Source organism: Sarcophilus harrisii, chromosome 6 (genome assembly GCF_902635505.1).
Source record: "Sarcophilus harrisii chromosome 6, mSarHar1.11, whole genome shotgun sequence".
Classification (NCBI taxonomy): Eukaryota; Metazoa; Chordata; class Mammalia; order Dasyuromorphia; family Dasyuridae; genus Sarcophilus; species Sarcophilus harrisii.
In genome coordinates this window covers 34,091-54,249 of record NC_045431.1, presented here as the reverse complement: position 1 = coordinate 54,249, position 20,159 = coordinate 34,091, and the positions used below count along the sequence as shown (strand labels likewise).

Genomic DNA, 20,159 nt, shown 5'->3' with positions numbered 1-20,159 from the left:
TGATTACATGTCAGGTTCCCACTAGGCCAGCCCTTCAAGGACAGCCTGCTCCCTGGGGACACCTTCTTCTCCCCCCCCCCAGGGCAGGCCAGTCCAGTCAAAGGTAATAGTGCCCCCTCCCCCAGCAGGTCAGGTGAATCCCATTTTCTGCAGGCCCTTGTCTACTAATCAGCTACAATGCTTTTAGGGTTTCCCTCATTGTGACTGATTAGTGCAATGGGGGGATGGGCGACTCTGGCTTTTGCAAGAAAGCCACAGGTGTTGTCACTAAGAGACCTTGGGGAGAGGAGGAGTCACTGAACAAGGGCAGGTCCAACCCGCCCCTACCTCCTTGCCCAATCTTCCCTTGGTTCTTGTTGATCTTGTGCCAGTTTAGGGGCTGAAACCTGGGGGTCTAGAGTGATGAGAGCTTGCAGCCTTCTCTGGGGGTTCAGCTCCTTCCCAGGCATTCTTAGGTAAGTACACATGGTCTAGAGAAGAAAATAAAGCAATACAACTTGTGTTGTGGAGGAATACAGTCATATCACTAACTTGCTAGAGAGCCTGAAGAAAGCTCAGCAAAGCTGGCTTACTTTGCTTTCTTCCTGGGAGTCTCAAGGTTTTCCCAGACTGAGCTCATGAGTCTGCAAACTTTCTAGAGTCTGAAGTGAGGGGAAGAGAGGGCCGCTGACTCCTGGGGAAAATGAAGAAAGACTTTATGTAGGTGGCGCTTGAGCCGATCCCTCATGGAGTTCAGTGATTTCTAAGAACAATTCATTAAAAACAAGTTCTTGGAATTAAAATTCTTTGTCCTAAACCATGAACAGCAGGGAGGCTTGGGTGGCCAGAGTGTGAGTGATAAGGCATATTTCATCTTCCAGGTTTTCTTTCTGTGAGTATAGACCAGTGTTTCAATGAGGTGGTTTCATGTGGGATTTAGAAACTCATTCACAGTGGAAGGTGCACTGCAATCTGGGGATAAAAAGGACAGAAAACATTTCTGTGTAAAGGGAAATATTGACATCAATAATTAAATGTTGTGAGAGGTTGCAAATGGTAATATGATGACTTCTAGCTAAAGAATTACAGGAGAGCATTGTTTTAAAATGTTACCTATGTGCATATGTGTGTATTATATATGTATATATACGTGTGTGTATACAGCTTTCAAACAAATAAGATTACAACAAAAAAATCCCCATGGTAAATGATAAAAAAAACGTGAATGATATAAGTGGATGCCTCACTTACTTGGGAGCAATTTAATGTTGTCAATCAGCAGGGAAAGGTATTTCATTTCTTTTAAACTAGATAAATGAATGTAGAGGAACACACTTGTTAGGTATGAAACTGATAGATGCTCATGGTAAAGCCTTCAGAGTTACACTCTTGATGAGAAGTGAGAGAACTGGGATAGGATGGGGTTCAAACTTTTTCAAGGGTATATAGATTAAAATTAGGAGAGTGGAAAGAAAAGGTAAGGAATGGGAATTTAAAGGACTGGGTAAAATTAGGAATAGGAGAGTAAAAGAAAGTCGCAGGGATAGGGTAAAAGGAGAAGCTAATGAAGAAAGTAAGGAGTAAAAATAAGATAGAAGGTAATTCACAAATAGCAAATAGAACTTTGTTAAAGACATAAGAACATGAGTTGTTCCCCCAACGAACAAGTGAAATGAATGACAGTTTTTCAAAGAAGAAACCGAAAGGATAGTCATGTTTTTTTAAAACGCTCTAGATCGTTACAGATCATAGAAATTCATATTAATAGTACTTGGAAATATCATTTTACTCCTACCAGATTGTCTAAAAAGATAGATGGGGAAAGTGATAAATGTTGAAGAGGATGTGGAAAAACTGAGAGACAATTGTTGGTGGGAATTATAATATGAAATAACCATTTCGCAGAGCCCTTTGGGCATAGCAATGGATCCATCCTAAACATTGTGTGTAGAAAAACATGCTCAAAAATGTTTGTAGCTGTACTCTTTGTGGTGGCTAAGAACTAGAAATAGGAGAGTTGCCTGTCACCTGGGAACGATCACACAAGTTGTGGTACAAGTATATGCTGAAATACTACTGTGATATAAGAATGAACTACAGATTTTAGAAAAACATGGAAAGACTAGTCAAAATACAGAAGGGTGAGAAGAACAGAAATAAGAAAACATTGTATACAATAATAGAAATATTTTTTGAAGAATAACTAAGTTACTGTATCTTTTATAAATATTCAAATTAATCATAGAGGGCATAACAAAGGAGACACTGTATATGTTAGGAGAAAGAATTGATGAATAGAAATGTATATAGAATAAATTTCAGATTATACTTATTTATATCTAATGGTAGCCAGGTCTAGGTGCTGGAGGGAAGAAATAAAAGAAAAAGAATTACATGATTTTTTGTTGTCCATTTGAAAGGAATAGCAAATTGTGTATAATCAATTTATAATTTCATGTGTGGTCATCTTTTTACTATACTGTTAGGAAAATAATTTTTGTATTCCATAAATCAAAAAAAAAAAAAAAAAAAAAAAAAAAAAGAATAGTTGAAGCTAAATTAAACCCTAAAATCTTGTAACAATCAGAGGAAGAAGAAACTGAAGCAGTGTCATGTTTTAAAGCCTTGCTCTAAATGACCTTTGCAGATGGCAGGTGCCACCATGAAGTGAAAAGATGCTTGCTGCTTTGAAAGAAAACTATGGCAACTCTGGACAGCTTACAAAAAAGCAGAGATGTCACAGGAATCTGTGAGAAGAAGGAAAGCTAGTGGGCCACAAAATCAGCACTTCAGTCGTGGTCCTGGAGAAAGTCTTCTGGACAGCCAAAAGATGACATAAGTCAGCAATTAAAGAAATTAATTCAGATTATTCTCTGGAAGGTCAATCACTGAGGGTGAAATGCTTGAGTCACATAAAAGGAGAAGTTGAAGATTGAATATGTGGTGATAGTGTCAGGGCAACCAAGAGCATGACCTTGGAGAGATTTGACAGCTGGAAGGAGCTGGCATGCTGTGGCCCATGGGGTCAAAAAGAGTTGGACATGATTGAATGACTCAATGGCCAATGCTGTATAAGCTTACAGTCTCTTACAGTCTCTTTAGTGAGACTGAAAGCTGGTGGGGGGAGAGGGACCAAAGTGCATAGAGCTTGCAATCAGGAAGTTTCAGCTTCATGAGTTCAAATCTAGTCTCATAATTACTAGGCATGGGAACCTGGTCAAGTCACTTCACCCTTTTAGCCTCAGTTTCCTCATTTTAAAATGAGCCAAAGAAGGAAATAACAAACTACTCCAGGATCGTTGCCAAGAACCCCCTTCCTATCTCCACAAACATAAAGACTCATACACAAGTGAAATGCCTGGACATTTCAGTGATCAAGTGAGACTATCATCCTGGCTTCAAGACAATCATGCTTAATTGATGATGATTTCCATGCATAGATTCTATTAGTGAAAGCTTTCCTTCAGGGGTGATCGCATGGGTGGTCTAAAGACCATCAAGCCTGTTTGTCACAAGTAAAGTCAGGTCAACTGAGGCACAAAGTTCTGAGCATTAACAGTTTATTACTTAAGCAAGACTTAACTAATAAAGAGGGCCAGTGACTTTGACATTGAACTTAAAGACCTGGAACATGATCTAAGTTATATTTTAATATATTTAACATCTACTGGTCATCCTGCCATCTAGGGGAGTGGGTGGGGGGGGGTAAGAGGTGAAAAATTGGAACAAGAGGTTTGGCAATTGTTAATCCTGTAAAGTTACCCATGTATATATCCTGTAAATAAAAGGCTATTAAATTTAAAAAAAAAAAAAAAAAAAAAGACCTGGAACATGGAAAGCAGCCCTCCCCCTCTCATTTTAAAGGCTAGAACCAAGAACAGAATTTGGTAGATGGGGAAACAGTACAGATGATTAAGGGACTGAGATCATCAAGAAGCAGGGCAATGCAATTGGTTCCAAGTCTGAAATGTGACTTGGTAAAGACCCTCATTTTCCTCTTGAATATGTTGATGTTTTCTACCTGGATCACACAAAAAGAATTTATGAGAAAGAAGAAATCTTTACTTGTACAGAACTTCCTATGGATGATACTTCCAGGAATGGCATCATCCTGGTTGGGAGGAATTGCAGGAGAGGTCCTAGAATTAAAAATGAGTAGTTAAAAGTGGAGAAGATAATAGAATTCATTGACATGAAGGGATTTACACCTGGTATTTATATAACAATTCCTTTTGGATTAAAGCATTTGATGAGAGCAGTACATTTTTTGAGTTAGCATTTGAATTTTTCTTCAGTGGAAAATGACTGAGAGAAAAACAGAACTTGTGCATTTATTTGAGAGGAACACTGACTTCTTCTAGGATACCAGGGTAAATTTTCTCTATGACTTTTTGAAGGATGTTATTCAAACTCTTTTTTGGGTCATGGATCATGGTTTTCTGGTATTCCACTAATTCTCAAATTATCTCACTTGGATCTATTGTCCATATTGCTTGTTTTTCTGATAAGGGGTGGGTGTGTGTATTGATTCTTTCTGTCTCATGGAAACATTAGCTTCCACTAGTCTAATTCAAATTTTTAATGAATTATTTTTTCAGGTAGCTTTTTAACCTCCTTTTTCATTTGGCCAACTCTATTTATAAAGCTCTTTACTTCAATGATTCTTTTTTCCATTTTAAAATAGCTTTTTATTTTCAGAATGCATGCAAAGATAGTTGTAATCACCCTTGCAAAATCTTTTGTTACAAAATTTTCTTCCTCCCTGCCCCCACTCTCCTCCCCTGGACAGTAAGTAATCCAATATAAGTTAAAGGTGTGCAGTTCTTATATCCACATTAACACATTATCATGCTGCCTAAGAAAGATCAGATCAAAAATAAAAATAAAAAAAAAACAAGAAAGGGAAAAGCAAATAAACAACAACAAAAGATGTCATTGCTATGTTGTGACCTACATTTGGTCCCCAAAGGCCTCTCTCTGGGTGTAGCTGCTTCTCTCCAACACAAGTCTATTGGAACAGGCCTGAATCACCTCATTGTTGAAAAAAGCCATGACTGTCACAGCTGATTGTCCCATAATCTTGTTTTTGCCGTCTGTACCTTTCTCTTGGTTCTACTCTTCACTTAGCATCAGTTCACGTAAGTTTCTCCAGGCCTCTCTGACATCAGCCTTCTGACCATTTCACATAGAACAATATTCCATTACTTTTATGTACTATAACTTATTACCCATGGATAGGTTTTGTAAATAAAAAGCTTTAATAAAATAAAAAAATTTTAAAAAGATGATCATAGTAATATTTCCTTATTTTCTCCTTCTGATCAAAAGGTTGGAATGACCCTGAAGATTGATGAGGAACATTGATTTGAGGCAGGATTTGGATTTTATGTTAAAATGAGTGAGTTATAAAGTAAATGCCAAGGAGGATGGCAAGCCACATAAAGAAGAGAAACATCAAGCCAGGAATGGCAAAATGGAGAATACAGCCAATGTTTTCAGGCAATCGGAATGAAAGAAGGTAAGTGGAAGACGGTCTTCAGAAAATTCTGACCACTATTGCATATATCTTCTACTTCTGTGTTTTGAGCACTAAGCTCTTACTCTCTTTGAAGGTATCAGTTGACAAAGAAACAACATTTCTCCCCAGTGATGATACAGTATCTCCCTCTCTCACCTGTTAGGGTTTCCAGCACCCTATGATTTTACAATACTGTGAGATCAAGTGAATAAACCTGCATTTGGTGGTTTGTGACAAGCTTCCCTGGATGCTTCAGGCCCAGGGCTAGTTCATTCTATCAAGATGCTTCTGACAGAGGGGTACAGTGAGCCAAAGGTGGCTATGGTATGGATCAGGGATCCAAGAAAAGCCAACAGGGTTGTAATAGTCAGGAAAGTCAGCCTCCTTTGCTGATGCAGAGACAACTTTAAGCAGAGAGCAACTTCAGCAGAGTCATTTCCTGGGACCACTTGAGCATGGTGTAGACAAAATCAGAGAGATCCTCTGAAAAAGAAGAAGGCAGTGATATAGGGTAGAACCACATAAGAAGGACTGTCCTGGCAAAGGAGGCAATTTTCCAGCCAAGATATGGAAAATGAAGGGTGAATCCCAGGCAGAGTAAGTGCAACTCACATCATGTAGCCCCTGCAGGTATGGGTGCTGACCTCTGGCACTGCTATGGAACAAGAAGCCTTTTGGGGATTCCCACATCAGCCCAGAAATCAAATAGACACCTTTGCAATTGTCTTTATTGTGCACAAAGTTTAAGGGTCTGATGTCTGATTTGTTGGGACAGGTTCCTGCATGGCTCATGTTTAAAGGGGCTTTTCCAGTGCTATAGAGTTCTATTCAGGAACATTTCTGGTCACAGGTGCTCTGAATATAGAATTAAAATGAAGTTGAAATTATAAAACATGAGATTTAGTGATCCAAGGTGAGGGCACATGTTGCTGATTATGCCCTGAATATAGGGTGAAACTTGAATTTTAGAGAGACTCTGAGTGTCATGGATCCCCCAAGTAAGGGGCTGCAATTCTAGGGAACCCAAACCTGCTACTAAGACCATTAGTTCTGGGTTAATGTGTGCCTTTATCATATGGGTAATCTTTATTCTAAGGATTACTTTGGTAGTGTGAGGAGAAGGGGGGATAGAAGTAATGATAGGGGGCACTGGGTACTTCCTTTACATAAACTACTACTCTATGAAGCAGATCAGAACAAGTGGCTTCTTCATCTGGAGAGATTCTGGAGTTTGGGAGCAAGACCACATACCTGGATTGCAGGACCACCTACCTGGATTGCAGAACCTCCTACGACTTGACTTCCAAATCCAGTGGTGTCCTGTAGGTTCTGCCATCTAGCAGGTGGTATTGCCCATTTAGGATGTGCTAGGTGGCACCACAAGTACATAGCCTTGAGTCTGGCTGCAATGGGAGTGGTGAGCAGGACTTCAAAGGGACCTTTCCACCATAGCTCCAAAGAAGGCTTTCAGAGATTCCAGGAGACCCAATCACAGGACTGCATTAGGAACTGAGCCTCAATTATGATTCCTAAAGAATGGGACTGAGAGACACATTGGCAAGTCTCTGATAATGTCTGTAGACATTATCACAACAAAGTTGTAAAGGAGGCAGCATTAAATTGCTATGCTTTCACCCGTGGGTTCAGTGGTATCCTGATATTATCTCATAAAGACTTAACTTTTTCCTACCTAGAGCTTCCATGAAATTAATAAGGGGAGTTAAATATTCCATTAACTTTTTTTTCCATCCTTAATGACTGGGGGGTGAAAGGCACGATGTTGGTGCTGAGTGATTGACCAGGATGAAAGCGCCTTTGCTAACGAAGCTTTTGTAACATGGGTATGTCTGTTACTATTTAGTTCTTTAAGAACCCTCCATAATGAAATTATTTTTCTCTTTATTTCTCTAGTAAATTTATTTATTCTCAATACACATGGCTTTCTGCATGTTCTGGGAAGAGAGAAATCAGAACTAAAGTGCAAAACCATTGAAGAGATAACAAAAGAAAAACAGTAGAGAACATAGTATGTGTTAGGGTCAGTTCAGTCTCCTTAGTTCTTTGTGTGGATGCAGATGGCATTTTCTGTGCAAAGTTTGTTGGGATTGTTTTGCATCCCTGAACCTCAGAGGGGGACCAAAGCTTTCATAGTTGATGTTCGCACATTCTGACTGTTACTGTGTACAATGTACTTCTGGTTCTGCTTGTTTGGCTCAACATCAGGTCAACCAGCTCATTCATCATTTTTACAGAACAATAATATCCCATTGCCTTCATGTAACACAAGTTGTTCAGCCATTACCCAATAGAATTAATTCTTTGCAACCACACAAAGAGCTGGCACATTGTGGCCCATATAGGTCTGGAATGCTTTGTCTAAGAGGATTTTTGCTAGCCCTCTGCCTGTGGCAGTGTGACAGGGGAATTCTGCCACCCACCAGGAAAGTATACAGACCATCCCCAAAGCATATTTGGAACCATGGGGAGCTGGCAATTAAATGAAGACCCTCTGCCAGCTTTGAAAGGTAACATCTGGGAGAGGAAACTGGTCCCAAGCTAGTTTCAGAGGCTTGGATACATTGTGCTTGGGGCAGTTTGGACTCAACTCATAGGCAGTGAAAGCAGCCCTAGGAAACCTCCCTCACCAGTATTTTTGGGCTACTCACTCCAACTTGTTGGGTCCTCAATGGCTGAATGAAGAGAGGTATATAGGAGGGAGAAAAATTCTTAGGAGAACCGTGAGTCCATTGGCTTCATTGTAGCCCTAAGGAGTTTACACCCCTCCTTTGGAAGCTGTTCTTGCTTGTGATAAGCATTCTCTTCTGCGCCATGGCAACTTCTGCCTTATGCCTTCATGCTGAAATGCATAAGCTAAAGTTTATACTTATGGGGCAAAGCGTAAATTCCATGGAGACTTCTGCTCTAGAAGGTTTGCCTTCCAGAATCTGGAGAGTTACCACTAGGGTTGCAGCTGTTTGGTCAGTGCAATCATATGTTTGGTCATAAAGGTTATTTTCTGCTGTGTTATGGGACCCTGATAAGAGAGGGTACTGAGGCACCTCAACCTTTGCACAATAAGTTTCCTGCTATGTTGCAGAAATGCCCTTGTGGAGCAAGGAGCTTTGATTTGTGATTGTGGGAATGGGTGTTAGCCAAGGCTCACAGCTAATTGCTCATGAGCAGATGCTTTGTCAGGGCCTCTTGTCTGTGAGCATTTTGCTAAACTGTTGTATCAGCTCTACTCCTATTGGTAGATACCGTGCATATGCAAAGCTCAGAAGCTGTTTCTCTGAATTGGTCATAGTGGATTCCCTACTGTGCAGGCACTGATCACATTTGCAAAAATGTATATCAATAAGGCTGAACAGCATAATAAACTGGAGCTCTTTTCACACTGTATGAATCTTCTGCCTCATTCATTGTGTCTCTGAGATCAAAGGGTTCATATGCTATGAGCTCTTAAAAGACAGTTGCAACAACTGGCACTTGCAAACAGGGACAGGAACCTGGAATGGTGCCAGAGAATCACTTCCCACTCAGTCACTGTTAAGTGGTCAAGACAAGGAGGACTCCAGAGAGGGAGCCCACTAAACTGTGTTGTTTCTGCACCAGGCAGAGTGTTGGGGCAACGGTTAAGTAACCTAATGGGGCAGAAAAGAGGTAACCTACTCCCTTCAGACAGAGAAGCATATGTCAGGACTATATATAAATGGGGCGGAAAAGAGTTAATCTATTCCCTTCAGACAGAGAAGCATGTCAGGACTATATATAAATGTTTAAAAGGGAAGGGGTGCACAGTTTAATTAGGAGACACTAGGAAATTCCTGGACATAGCTTATAAAGTTTCTCCATGGTTACCTGAGGAGGGCTGTGATAATTGTGAGAGATGGATTGTTTTTAGTGAACAGCTCACCGCTTATGATAAACAATGTCCAGGAGAAATACAAAAAAGCCATTTTACTATATATGATCTCATTAAAGAAAGTATGAAATTAGAACCAGAAAAGAAGGTCAGGAAATTTACAGTTGGAGCTCAGGCAAGTCCATCTCTTAGCAGTAGATGTCCCTCTCCTGAGCCTGAGGAGAATGATAATGAATGGCCTCCCCCCTCCACCAACTTTGGCCCCACCTTGTTTTTGTGTCTATCCAGGCCTGCAGTTTTTCAAAGGCTCTCCTAATATAAAAAATTAAATAAAAACTGAAGAAAAGCTGGATAGAAATATAAAATAAAGACCACAGCGACATTTAGTGGACAAAAAGCAAAAGCACTTCAAAAAGTTTTGCAGCAGGCTAGAGATCCAGGAAAAGACAAAGAGGGATGGGAAGAATTATATCCTGTTTAATCCCAGGCAGAGAAGACGCTGATATGAACCACTTCCCTTTAATGTTCTAACCCAGCTTAAGGACTCAGTTAATAAATATGGACCCATAGCACCTTTTGTTATGTTACAACTTGGAACAATGTCATGGGCAGTTTTATGCTCCAATGATGGGAAAGCACATGCAATACTGACTCCAAGCTAGGCAGTATTCTGGATGACAGAATTTTTAGAATAGACTCAGATGACTGCCACTCAGGTTGCTTCAAGAGTTATATTTTGAGCAACTTAGTGGCACAGGAGCTCATGCAGACACCAGAGATCAAATTGATTTTTACCGAGGAGACCTATCTCCAAATATCCCAATGCGCCAGAATAGCATAGAATAGGATTCCTATAGACAAGGATGAAAAAGGAAAGCTTTAACCCCCAAAAGACAAAATACTGCAGAGCTCTTCACTGATTTTGTTGCTCATTTACAGGATGCTGTAGCTAAGGCCATGGGAAATGTAGGAGGTATAGATAGGACATTAAAGGCTTTGTTATGAAAGAATTTTAATGCAGACTGTTGCAGAGCAATGATTATTACAACCTGCTCCCTCATGTTATTTGTGAAATGCTCATTCAACAGTATGAAAGAGGAAAATAATTAAAAGTCCTTGTTATAAATCCTTTACTACCTGGTAGTCATTGGATATATGATATTGGATTCATTGGATATGACTGGATTCCCAGTCATACAAATATATGAGGAAGTGCCTGTGTCTGTAACTATGATTAACACTGACGATATTGAAATATATCTTAACAAACAACAATGTATAGTTCAAGCACTAGTCATTCCATCTGAACTTAGTTAATACAGAAGATGATAATGGTGAATTAGCTCCACAGATGGGTCCAAATTCAGAGGCAGTTGTACAAACATATTTTGCAAAGGCTATCACACTCACTTGGCCAATACTGACCCTTACTTTGAATAACCAACAGTTTGAAGGATTAATGGACACTGGACTTGACAAGACTGAGGTGGTTGCTTCTCAGTGGCCCCCTTAATAGTCTATGACTTTAGCTAACAATAGAGTAGCAGGGGTAAAAGGCAGTAAGGAGGCTTTGATAATCCTCTGAATTGGTAAACTGGCAAAAAGATGGAAAGACGAATTGTTTTTCCTTAAATAATACTTATTAACTTATGGGGTATGAATATGTTACATCAATTAGGGATGAAAATTACCACAGATTTTTGGTATTGCTGCTGTGGTTTTTACCGCTCTAAAAATGACTACCAGCACACCAGTATGAGTGGAGCAATGAACCCTGTCCAAAGAGAAAATAGCCGCACTACATCAATTAGTACAAGAACAATTAGAATTAGGACATACCGAGGAAACAACTAGCCCATGAAACTCCCCTGTACTTGGTATAAAGAAAAAAATCTGTCCTGGGGAGGCAATAAAGAGTCTAATAGTTGAGATCCTTGTTTTTTGTTTTTAATGGACTGTCCTGAGGAGGAAGTCCTGATGTTTCCCTAGCACCCTAAAGTCACAGCTACTCCAAAGGCACACCTGCTCTGGGTGTAGATATTCATCCTTTTACCTTTTCTTAACTGATGAGCTTGCCTACAGTTTAGCTTGTTAGGCTGAATGGCCATCTGGGAGTGATGAAGTTTAAGGTACTTCTGGGGCAGGGGTGATGTCCTAAGCAGCGACCAAAACTCCATCCTCACTTCTGGGGCAGATGCATCAGATTCTGGTCAAAGTCAGCTCCCTCTGAGGCGCTTTCCTGCAGTCCTTTCAGGTAGAAAGTAAGATATCCAGATAAGTTGCACAGTCATGGTCTGAAGCCCATCTTCAGTTTCTAAAGTAGGGCAGGATTGTTTAGGTTTCCATGTCTGATGGTCCCTTCCAGAGTTTTTCGCCTGCTTGAGGACGATGTTGAGTCAGGGGTGAATTCATAGCAGTGTGGAGGATGCATGAGGAATAGGATCCATTTAGGGAGAAGTGAGACAATGTCCTCAGTGGTAGAGATTAGGGCTGCTGTGACCTCTACTGCTTGGAGGCAGCCTGGGACACCTTTACCTTATCATTCAAAGCTTTATTATAGTACCCTGTGGGACAGAAGCTTTCACCCTATTTCTGTGCTAATACACCAAATGTATTACCTTCTTTCTCAGACGCAAATAAATCAGGTGAAAGAGAATGGTTGGGCAGTCCTAAATTTGGGGAGTGTTAGAAAGCAGACTTCAAGAATCAAAGGAGTATTGAGCTTATGAGGAAAAGTCAAACACTCAGGACAGGAACTTTTAGATGTCCATAAAGTGCAATGGCAAAGCTGAAAATTCAGGAATCCAGAGTGGAGAGTAACCTGCCAGACCCAGGAAGGCACAGGACCTATGTTTGGGGTGGGGTGCAGAAAATTGAGTGCTTGCTTTAAGATAGACCAGTTTAGGGAAAAGGCCAGAGGTAGCGTGCCCTTGGACCTTTAGAGAGGGAAGAGCAAACTGGGGTTTATTCCTATGTATCTTATGGGCTTTTGTTACTAAACCACTCAGCAGGTCCACAGCATCCCTAAAAGAAATATCTTGGGAGCAAGAACAAAGGAGATCATCAACACAATGGAGGAGGAATGAGTCCTGAAAATGTAATGAGATCACGTCCTGTTGTAATATCTGTGGGAAATAGATGGTGACTCAGTGAATTCCTAAAAAGGACAGTCCAGGGGCATGACCATCCCTCCCTGTAAAAGCAAATATGAATTGGCTTTTGGGGCAATTGATAATGAAAAGAAGTTACTGCTGAGTTACATTACCATAAAGTGACTGGCCCAGGGTGCTACAGAGTAAGCAGAGTGTGGGGGTTTGGGGCAAGAGGCTCTTGGGTTATTACCGTAGCATTAATTGCTTAGAGATCATGAACAAGTTGTCAACTAGGGATTTTGATGAATCCAATTATACAACAGTAAGTGGGACATTAATGTGACTTGATGACAGTAGAATCTAAAGCCCACATCTGGAGAGGAAGGCAGAAGGGTTTAAACCTGTGAGTGTGGAGCCAGTCCCGACTACAGCAGGCACATCATGCACTTGTATGAGCAAGGGGATAGCTCCAACAAGAGTCATGGGGATACCCACAGTGGGCATCAAGAGCTTTAGTTGAGTCTGCCATCCTACTGGTAGACAGTTTCCCCAGGGCCCTGTTGGGTGTCTCAGACCTTTGCTAAATCAGCGGGTCAGGGGAAAGCAAGAAATGTGGCAACAAGCAGCTTTTCACCCCTGGCAACGTACATCAAGATAAGATCAAAATGGGTTCATGATTTAGGCATAAAGAATGAGATTATAAATAAATTGGAGGAACATAGGATAGTTTACCTTTCAGACTTGTGGAGGAGGTAGAAATTTGTGACCAAAGAAGAACTAAAGTTCATTATTGATCACAAGACAGAAAATTTTGATTACATCAAATTAAAAAGCTTTTGTACAAACAAAACCAATGCAGACAAAATCAGAAGGGAAGCAATAAAGAAGCTTTTCACAACCTTGCTGAGGGGTTAATACTGCTTCTCCTGACACTCTTGAGTCCCATTCTGTCTTAAGACCCATTCTGTCTTAAGACCCTCCCTTGGGTCTTCCCAAACAGCCCGTTGGCACCAATTTCTTTATCTTCCCTTTGCTGATCAAGGCAGCCATGTGTTGACATAGATATAGATGCCCAGGTCCGGGAATCCTGGATGAGTTGTAACTATGTAGTAAAGCCCAGGATCCTGCCCAAGGTTAGATATTCTTTGACAATAGCCTAGAGTTCTGCATACTGCCAGGGCTTGAAACCATAGGTCATGAAAGTGACTGACTTTAGGCAATTTTCCTGGGTAAATTTTGTCTTTCACTTTGAAAGGGAACATAAGAGCTGGGGAGCTGCTGGAGTCTATTGGTTAAGGAAAGAAGAGTTTAGGTAACTAGACAGTTTATATTCCTAAGATTTCTATTCATTATAAATTTTCTGAGGGGAGGATGAGATGATTCCTGGCAGAAAGTCTTCTAACATTGAGTCCATAGCTGGCTTGTACCCAGAGTGACCATTCTGCTAAGAAGCACTGTAGTTCATTTCAGTGCCTTTCCTCATCAAGAGTAATACGATTCCTGTATCTCCCATGAATTATGTGATAGTAAAGAATGACTGACTTGGTCCTGAAGGCAATGATTCCCTTCTTAAGGTTTCTCTCCAGTGTCAATCCAGTGTAATAAAACCATCCTTTCAGTAAGAAACTTTCCACACTGGTTGCATTTATAAGGTTTCTCTCCAGTGTAGATTCTCTGATGTCCAGTAAGAGCTCCCTTTTCTTTTAAACTCTTTGAACACTGATTGCATCCATAAGATTTCTGTTCTGTATGAATTCTCTGATATTTAACAAGACCATTCTTCTGGGTTAAAGTCGTTCCACATTGATTACATTCATAAGCATTCTCTCTAGTGTACTTTCTCTAATGTTGGATAAAACTACCCCCCACCCCTTTTAAGGGGGATTTTACTATTGGTCCGCTTGTATCACTTTTCCCTGATTTAAGACAATGATCCAAGGAATTTGATCCTAAACTTTGTCAGAGGTACCTTAAGTGATAAATAATTGTCCAAAGAAATTTATTCTTCTGTATAAGTATGTGCATGTTTATCTTATTTTTATTTATTTTTTTTATTATTATAGCTTTTTATTGACAAAATATATACATGGGTAATTTTTACAACATTGTCCCTTGCACTCACTTCTGTTTCAACTTTTCCCTTCCCTCCTTCCACCTCTTCCCCTAGATGGCAGGCAGTCTCATATATGTTAAAAATGTTAAAGTATATCTTAGATACAATATATATGTACAGATCCATACAGTTCTCTTGTTGCACAAGAAAAAATGGATTCAGAAGGTAAAAATACCCTGGGAAGAAAAACAAAAATGCAAGTAGTCCACATTTGTTTCCCAGTGTTCCTTCTCTGGGTGTAGCTGATTCTGTCTATCATTGATCTATTGGAACTGAATTGGATCTTCTCTTTGTCGAAAATATCCATTTCCATCAGATTATATCCTCATACAGTATTGAAGATGAAGTGTATAATGATCTCCTGGTTCTGCTCATTTCACTTAGCATCAGTTCATGTAATTCTCTCCAAGCTTCTCTGTATTCATCCTGCTGGACATTTCTTACAGAATAATAATATTCCATAACATTCATATACCACAATTTACCCAACCATTCTCCAATGGATGGGCATCCATTCATTTTCCAGTTTCTAGCCACTACAAAATGGGATGCGACAAACATTTTTGCACGTTCGGGTCCCTTTCCCTTCTTTAATATCTTTTTGGGATATAAGCCCAGTAGTATCACTGCTGGATCAAAGGGTATGCACAGTTTGATAACTTTTTGAGCATAGTTCCGAATTGCTCTCCAGAATGGTTTGATCTGTTCACAACTCCACCAACAATGCATCAGTGTCCCAGGTTTCCTGGATCCCCTCCAACATTCCTCACTATCTTTTCCTGTCCTCTTAGCCAATCTGACAGGTGTATAATGGTATCTCAGAATTGTCTTAATTTGCATTTCTCTGATTAATAATGACTTGGAGCATATTTTCATATGGCTAGAAATAGTTTCAATTTCATCTTATGAAAATTGTCTGTTCATATTCTTTGACCATTTATCAATTGGAGAATGGCTTAATTTCTTAAATTATTAAATTATTTTCTTAAAGTTAGAGTCAATTATTAGAGTCAAATATGTTTTGGAAATGAGGCTTTTATCAGATCCTGTAAATGTAAAAATATTTTCCCATTTTATTGCTTCCCTTCTGATTTTGTCTGCATTGGTTTTGTTTGTACAAAAGCTTTTTAATTTGATGTAATCAAAATTTTCTGTCTTGTGATCAATAATGAACTTTAGTTCTTCTTTGGTCACAAATTTCTACCTCCTCCACAAGTCTGAAAGGTAAACTATCCTATGTTCCTCCAATTTATTTATAATCTCATTCTTTATGCCTAAATCATGAACCCATTTTGATCTTATCTTGATGTACGGTATCATGTGGATCCATGCCTAGTTTCTGCCATACTAATTTCCAGTTTTCCCAGTAGTTTTTGTCAAATAGTGAATTTTTATCCCAAAAGTTGGGATCTTTGGTTTGTCAAACACTAGATTGCTATAGTTGTTGACTATTTTGACCTGTGAACTTAATCTATTCCACTGATCAACTAGTCTATTTCTTATCCAATACCAAATGGTTTTGGTGACTGCTGCTTTATAATATAGTTTTAGATTAGGCAAAGCTAGGCTGCCTTCATTTGATTTTTTTTTTTCATTAGTTCTCTTGAAATTCTTGACCTTTTGTTCTTCCTTATGAATTTTGTTATTATTTTTTTTTAGGTCATTAGGTGCATATTTCTACCTCATCTGTTTTCTTTCTTGAGTGATTCTAAACTATCATGATCAGGAGCACCCTGCTTTTGGATATTGTGCAGTGATTATAGCAAACTTTGTTACTAAATGCAGCCTAGTTTTTCAGAAACTTCAAATTGTTTACACAATTCCAGGAAGGTTAGATATTCATATGTAAATTGCCACCGGTATGCAAAGACCCTGAGTGGCTGTCTCTCAGTGCCCCAGCATGGTTCTCTCATTCAGGGGTTAATGTGTAATCACATCCTCTCAAACTCATAATCATAATTGCTTCTTGGAAACAACATATTGTAGGATTTTGGCTTTTAATCCAATCTGCTATTCACTTACATTTTATGGGAGAGTTATTAACCCCAAATTATACTTTTCTCTTTCCTTTTCTCCTTTCCTACCTTCCCAGGATATTTTACTTATGAGCATTACATGCCTCAAGCAGTCCTCCCCCTTTAGAGATCCTACCCTTTTCTTATACCTTTCCCCTACTATTTCTCTTATCCCTTTTTTTTTTTGCCTACTCCTTCCCTTTTCCCCTTTGGCCTCCCACTTTTCTATAAGATGAGAGATGTTTCTTGATGACACCAAATATATCTAATATTCTTTCTTTGGGCCAAATCTAATGATAGTGTCTAGACTCTTTTTTTCATCATGCATTTCAGGGAGTCTAGTAATCCTTAGATTGTCTCTCCTAGATCTATTTTCCAGGTCGTTTGTTTTCCCAATTGGGTATTTTACATTTTTCTTTTTTTTTTTTTTCCATTTTTTTGGTTTTGCTTGACTGATTCTTGTTGTCTTATTGAGTCATTAATTTCCATTTGTTCAATTCTGAATTTTTGTGAGTTATTTTCATTTACTTTTTTTTACTTCTTTTTGTGTTTGTCTAATTGAAATTTTAAATAAGTTGTTTTGTTCTATGGAATTTTTTCCATTTCACAAATTCTATTTTTTTAAGGACTTATTTTCTTTTCCCATTTCACAAATTCTGTTTTTCTGGAGTTGCTTTCTTTTTCCATTTTATCACATTTATCTTTTAATGAGTTATATATATGCTTTTTCCATTTCACTAAGTCTATTTTGTAGTCAATTTTCTTCAGATAGTTTCTCTGTTGTTCTTTCCAGACACTCTTGCAAATTTTTCATTTCCTTTCCCCATTTTTCTTCTAGCTCTCTTTTAAGATACTTTTTAATTTCTTGTAGAAGAGTCTTGTGTGATGGGGGCCAGGTTATATTGCCTTTTGGGGCTTCACCTGGAGACAGTCTGCCTTTAGTCTCCTTAGGATTTGAAATCTGTTCTTCTCTTTTCCCCATTTTGGTCTCTCTTCAGACTGTAATTCTATGTACGTGGAGAGTATTTTCCATCTTGAATCTTTTGGAATTGTCTCCGATTATTGTATTGCTGAGAATAGTTAATTGTATCATAGTTGATTCATAAAGTGTCTCGCTAGTGTGGATTATCTGATGTAGAGTAAGTGATTCCCCATTTCAAAAAGCAATTCCCCAATAATTATATTGGGGATTACAAACCAACAAGTTTCTCTCCAGTGTGAATTATCTTGTGTCTAGTAGGAACTCACTTTTTTTAAAAAAAATTTTTGTAGCTTTTGATTTTCAAAACATATGCATGGATTTTTCAACACTGACGCTTGTAAAAACTTATGTATCAATATCAGTGCCCCCTTATCCCTATCCCCTCAACTACATGGTAAGTAATCCAATATATATTAAACATGGTAAAATATATATCTTATATCCAATATATGCACACATACATATGCAATTATTTTGCTGTACAAGAAAAATCAGATCAAAAGGGAAAAAATGAGAAAGAAAACAAAATGTAAGTAAACAACAACACAAAGAGTACAAATACTACGTTGTGATCCATATTCAGTTCCCACAGTCCTCCTTCAGTGTAGATGGCTCTGTTCATCACAAGATCATTGGAACTGTCCTGAATCATGTCATTATTGAAAAGAGTCACGTCCATCAGAATTGATCATTTATAATGTTGCTGTTGCCATGTATGATAATCTCTTGGTTCTGCTCACTTTACTTTGCATGAGTTCATATAGGTCTCCCCAGGCCTCTCTGATATCATCTTGCTAATCATTCCTTATAGAACAATAATATTACACAACATTAATGTACTATAACTTATTCAGTATTTCCCAGCTGATGGACATCCACTCAGTTTGCAGTTTCTTGCCACTACAAATACAGCTGCAGAAACATTTCTGTTCTGTGGGTCCTTTCCCTCCTTTCGGATCTCTGGCAAATAAGCCCAGCAGAAACATTGCTAGTTCAAAGGTTATGCACCTTTTGATTGCCCTTTGGGCATAGTTCCATATTGCTCAACAGAATGGTTGGATCTGTTCACAACTCCACCAACAATGCATTAGTGTCCCAGGTTTCTTCCTGAAACTCTTTCCACATTGGTTACATTAAGAAGGTTTCTCTCCAGTTTGACTTCTTTGATATCTATTAAGAAATCCTCTATTTGCAAAAGCTTTCCAACATTGATTACAGTCATAAAGTTTCTCTTAAGTGTGGGTACGCTCATGTTCAGTAAGATTAGATTTATGTCTAAAAGCTTTTCTACATTGGTTACATTCCTAAGGCTTCCTTCCAGGGTGCATCATCTAATGTCCAGTAAGACCTCCGTTGCTTGTAAAAGTCTCTCTGCATTGGTTACATTCAAAAGGTTTTTTTTCCCACTGTGTGTTTACTGATATATAATAGGATTTCCCTTCCTTCTTGTAAAGAACTAAAACTCTTGAGTTTATGCACTGGGGTTGAATGGCCAAGCACTTAAGGCTAACTACCAATTGGACAATACTTTATTGGCATATGCTTGGAAAATGGCCCATCCCACTATCCTGTGCTGGCTTGATAATTGGTGTATACAGAGAATTGTAGTAGAGACTAGGGGTTGGAGTAAGACTAGCCAGAGTCTGGGCAGGAGACGCAGAAGGAAGTTGTGGAAATTCTGCATCCATCCAATTCACTCCTACCTCTAAAGACCAAGAATAAAGACCAAGGACTTTTGCTTATCCTGCCTCTGACTAATTCTAAGGTATCCAGGGTGCTAGCTTGGTTATCACATATGGTGTTCTCTTCTTTTCTATAATATATGATGGTTCTCTGTGGGAGCAGGTTTCTTGGGGAGATTTCTGGAGGCAGCCTTAGTTTCAATTCCAAGTAATAATCACTCTAAATACAGCCAGGAGTTAGAATCCAGTCCTTTATTGTGTCCTTCAAAGTATTGAGCTTCAGCCCCTAGCTCCTTCTGAATGTCTTCAGCCAACCCAAAGGTGGAATATGGAATGACTCTGTCTCTGCCTCTGAGAATGGGTTTCTGTATCTCCCAGAGTGCTCTTTGGCCCTGAGAGCTTCTTGCTTATATGCTGTACACACCAATCACTATATCACTGGGAAACCATTATTTGTTGTAGGATTAAATCAATTCTAAACTAGATTTAAACATTGTCTCCTCAATTCCACTCAGTACCTTGTTTCAAGTTCTGGCCCATAATATTATATCTCCTTGTAGGATCAGATCAACCATACTGAACCATGCTAAATTAGATAGAGACTCTCTATTGTCTCTATCAATTCTAATGACCACACTTTATAAGGATTCCAACAATCACACTTCTAAACCCTTTCCACAGTGGTTACATTAATAAGGTGTCCCTCCAGTGTGGATTCTCTGATGTAAAATAAGAGACTCCTTTTTTCTAAAACCTTTTCCATACTGGTTGCATTCATAAAGTTTCTCTCCAGTGTGTATTATCTGATATCTCGTAAGATCTCTCTTGTTTCCAAATGCCTTTCTACATTAGTTACATTCATAATGTTTCTCTCCAGTGTGGATTTTCTGATGTCCAATAAGATCTCCCTTTTGTC

At 39.0% G+C, this 20,159-nt stretch overlaps 1 long non-coding RNA gene across 1 annotated transcript in view; it reads left to right on the top strand.

The window, feature by feature from the left end:
• The first annotated feature begins 286 nt into the window (after positions 1-286).
• Positions 287-20,159, top strand: part of LOC116419711 — a 36,410-nt gene continuing 16,537 nt past the window's right edge. Inside the window, exons 1-2 of the long non-coding RNA XR_004229998.1 lie at positions 287-455; positions 5,308-5,497. This is a non-coding gene — a long non-coding RNA (uncharacterized LOC116419711). The remainder of the gene's footprint in view (positions 456-5,307; positions 5,498-20,159) is intronic.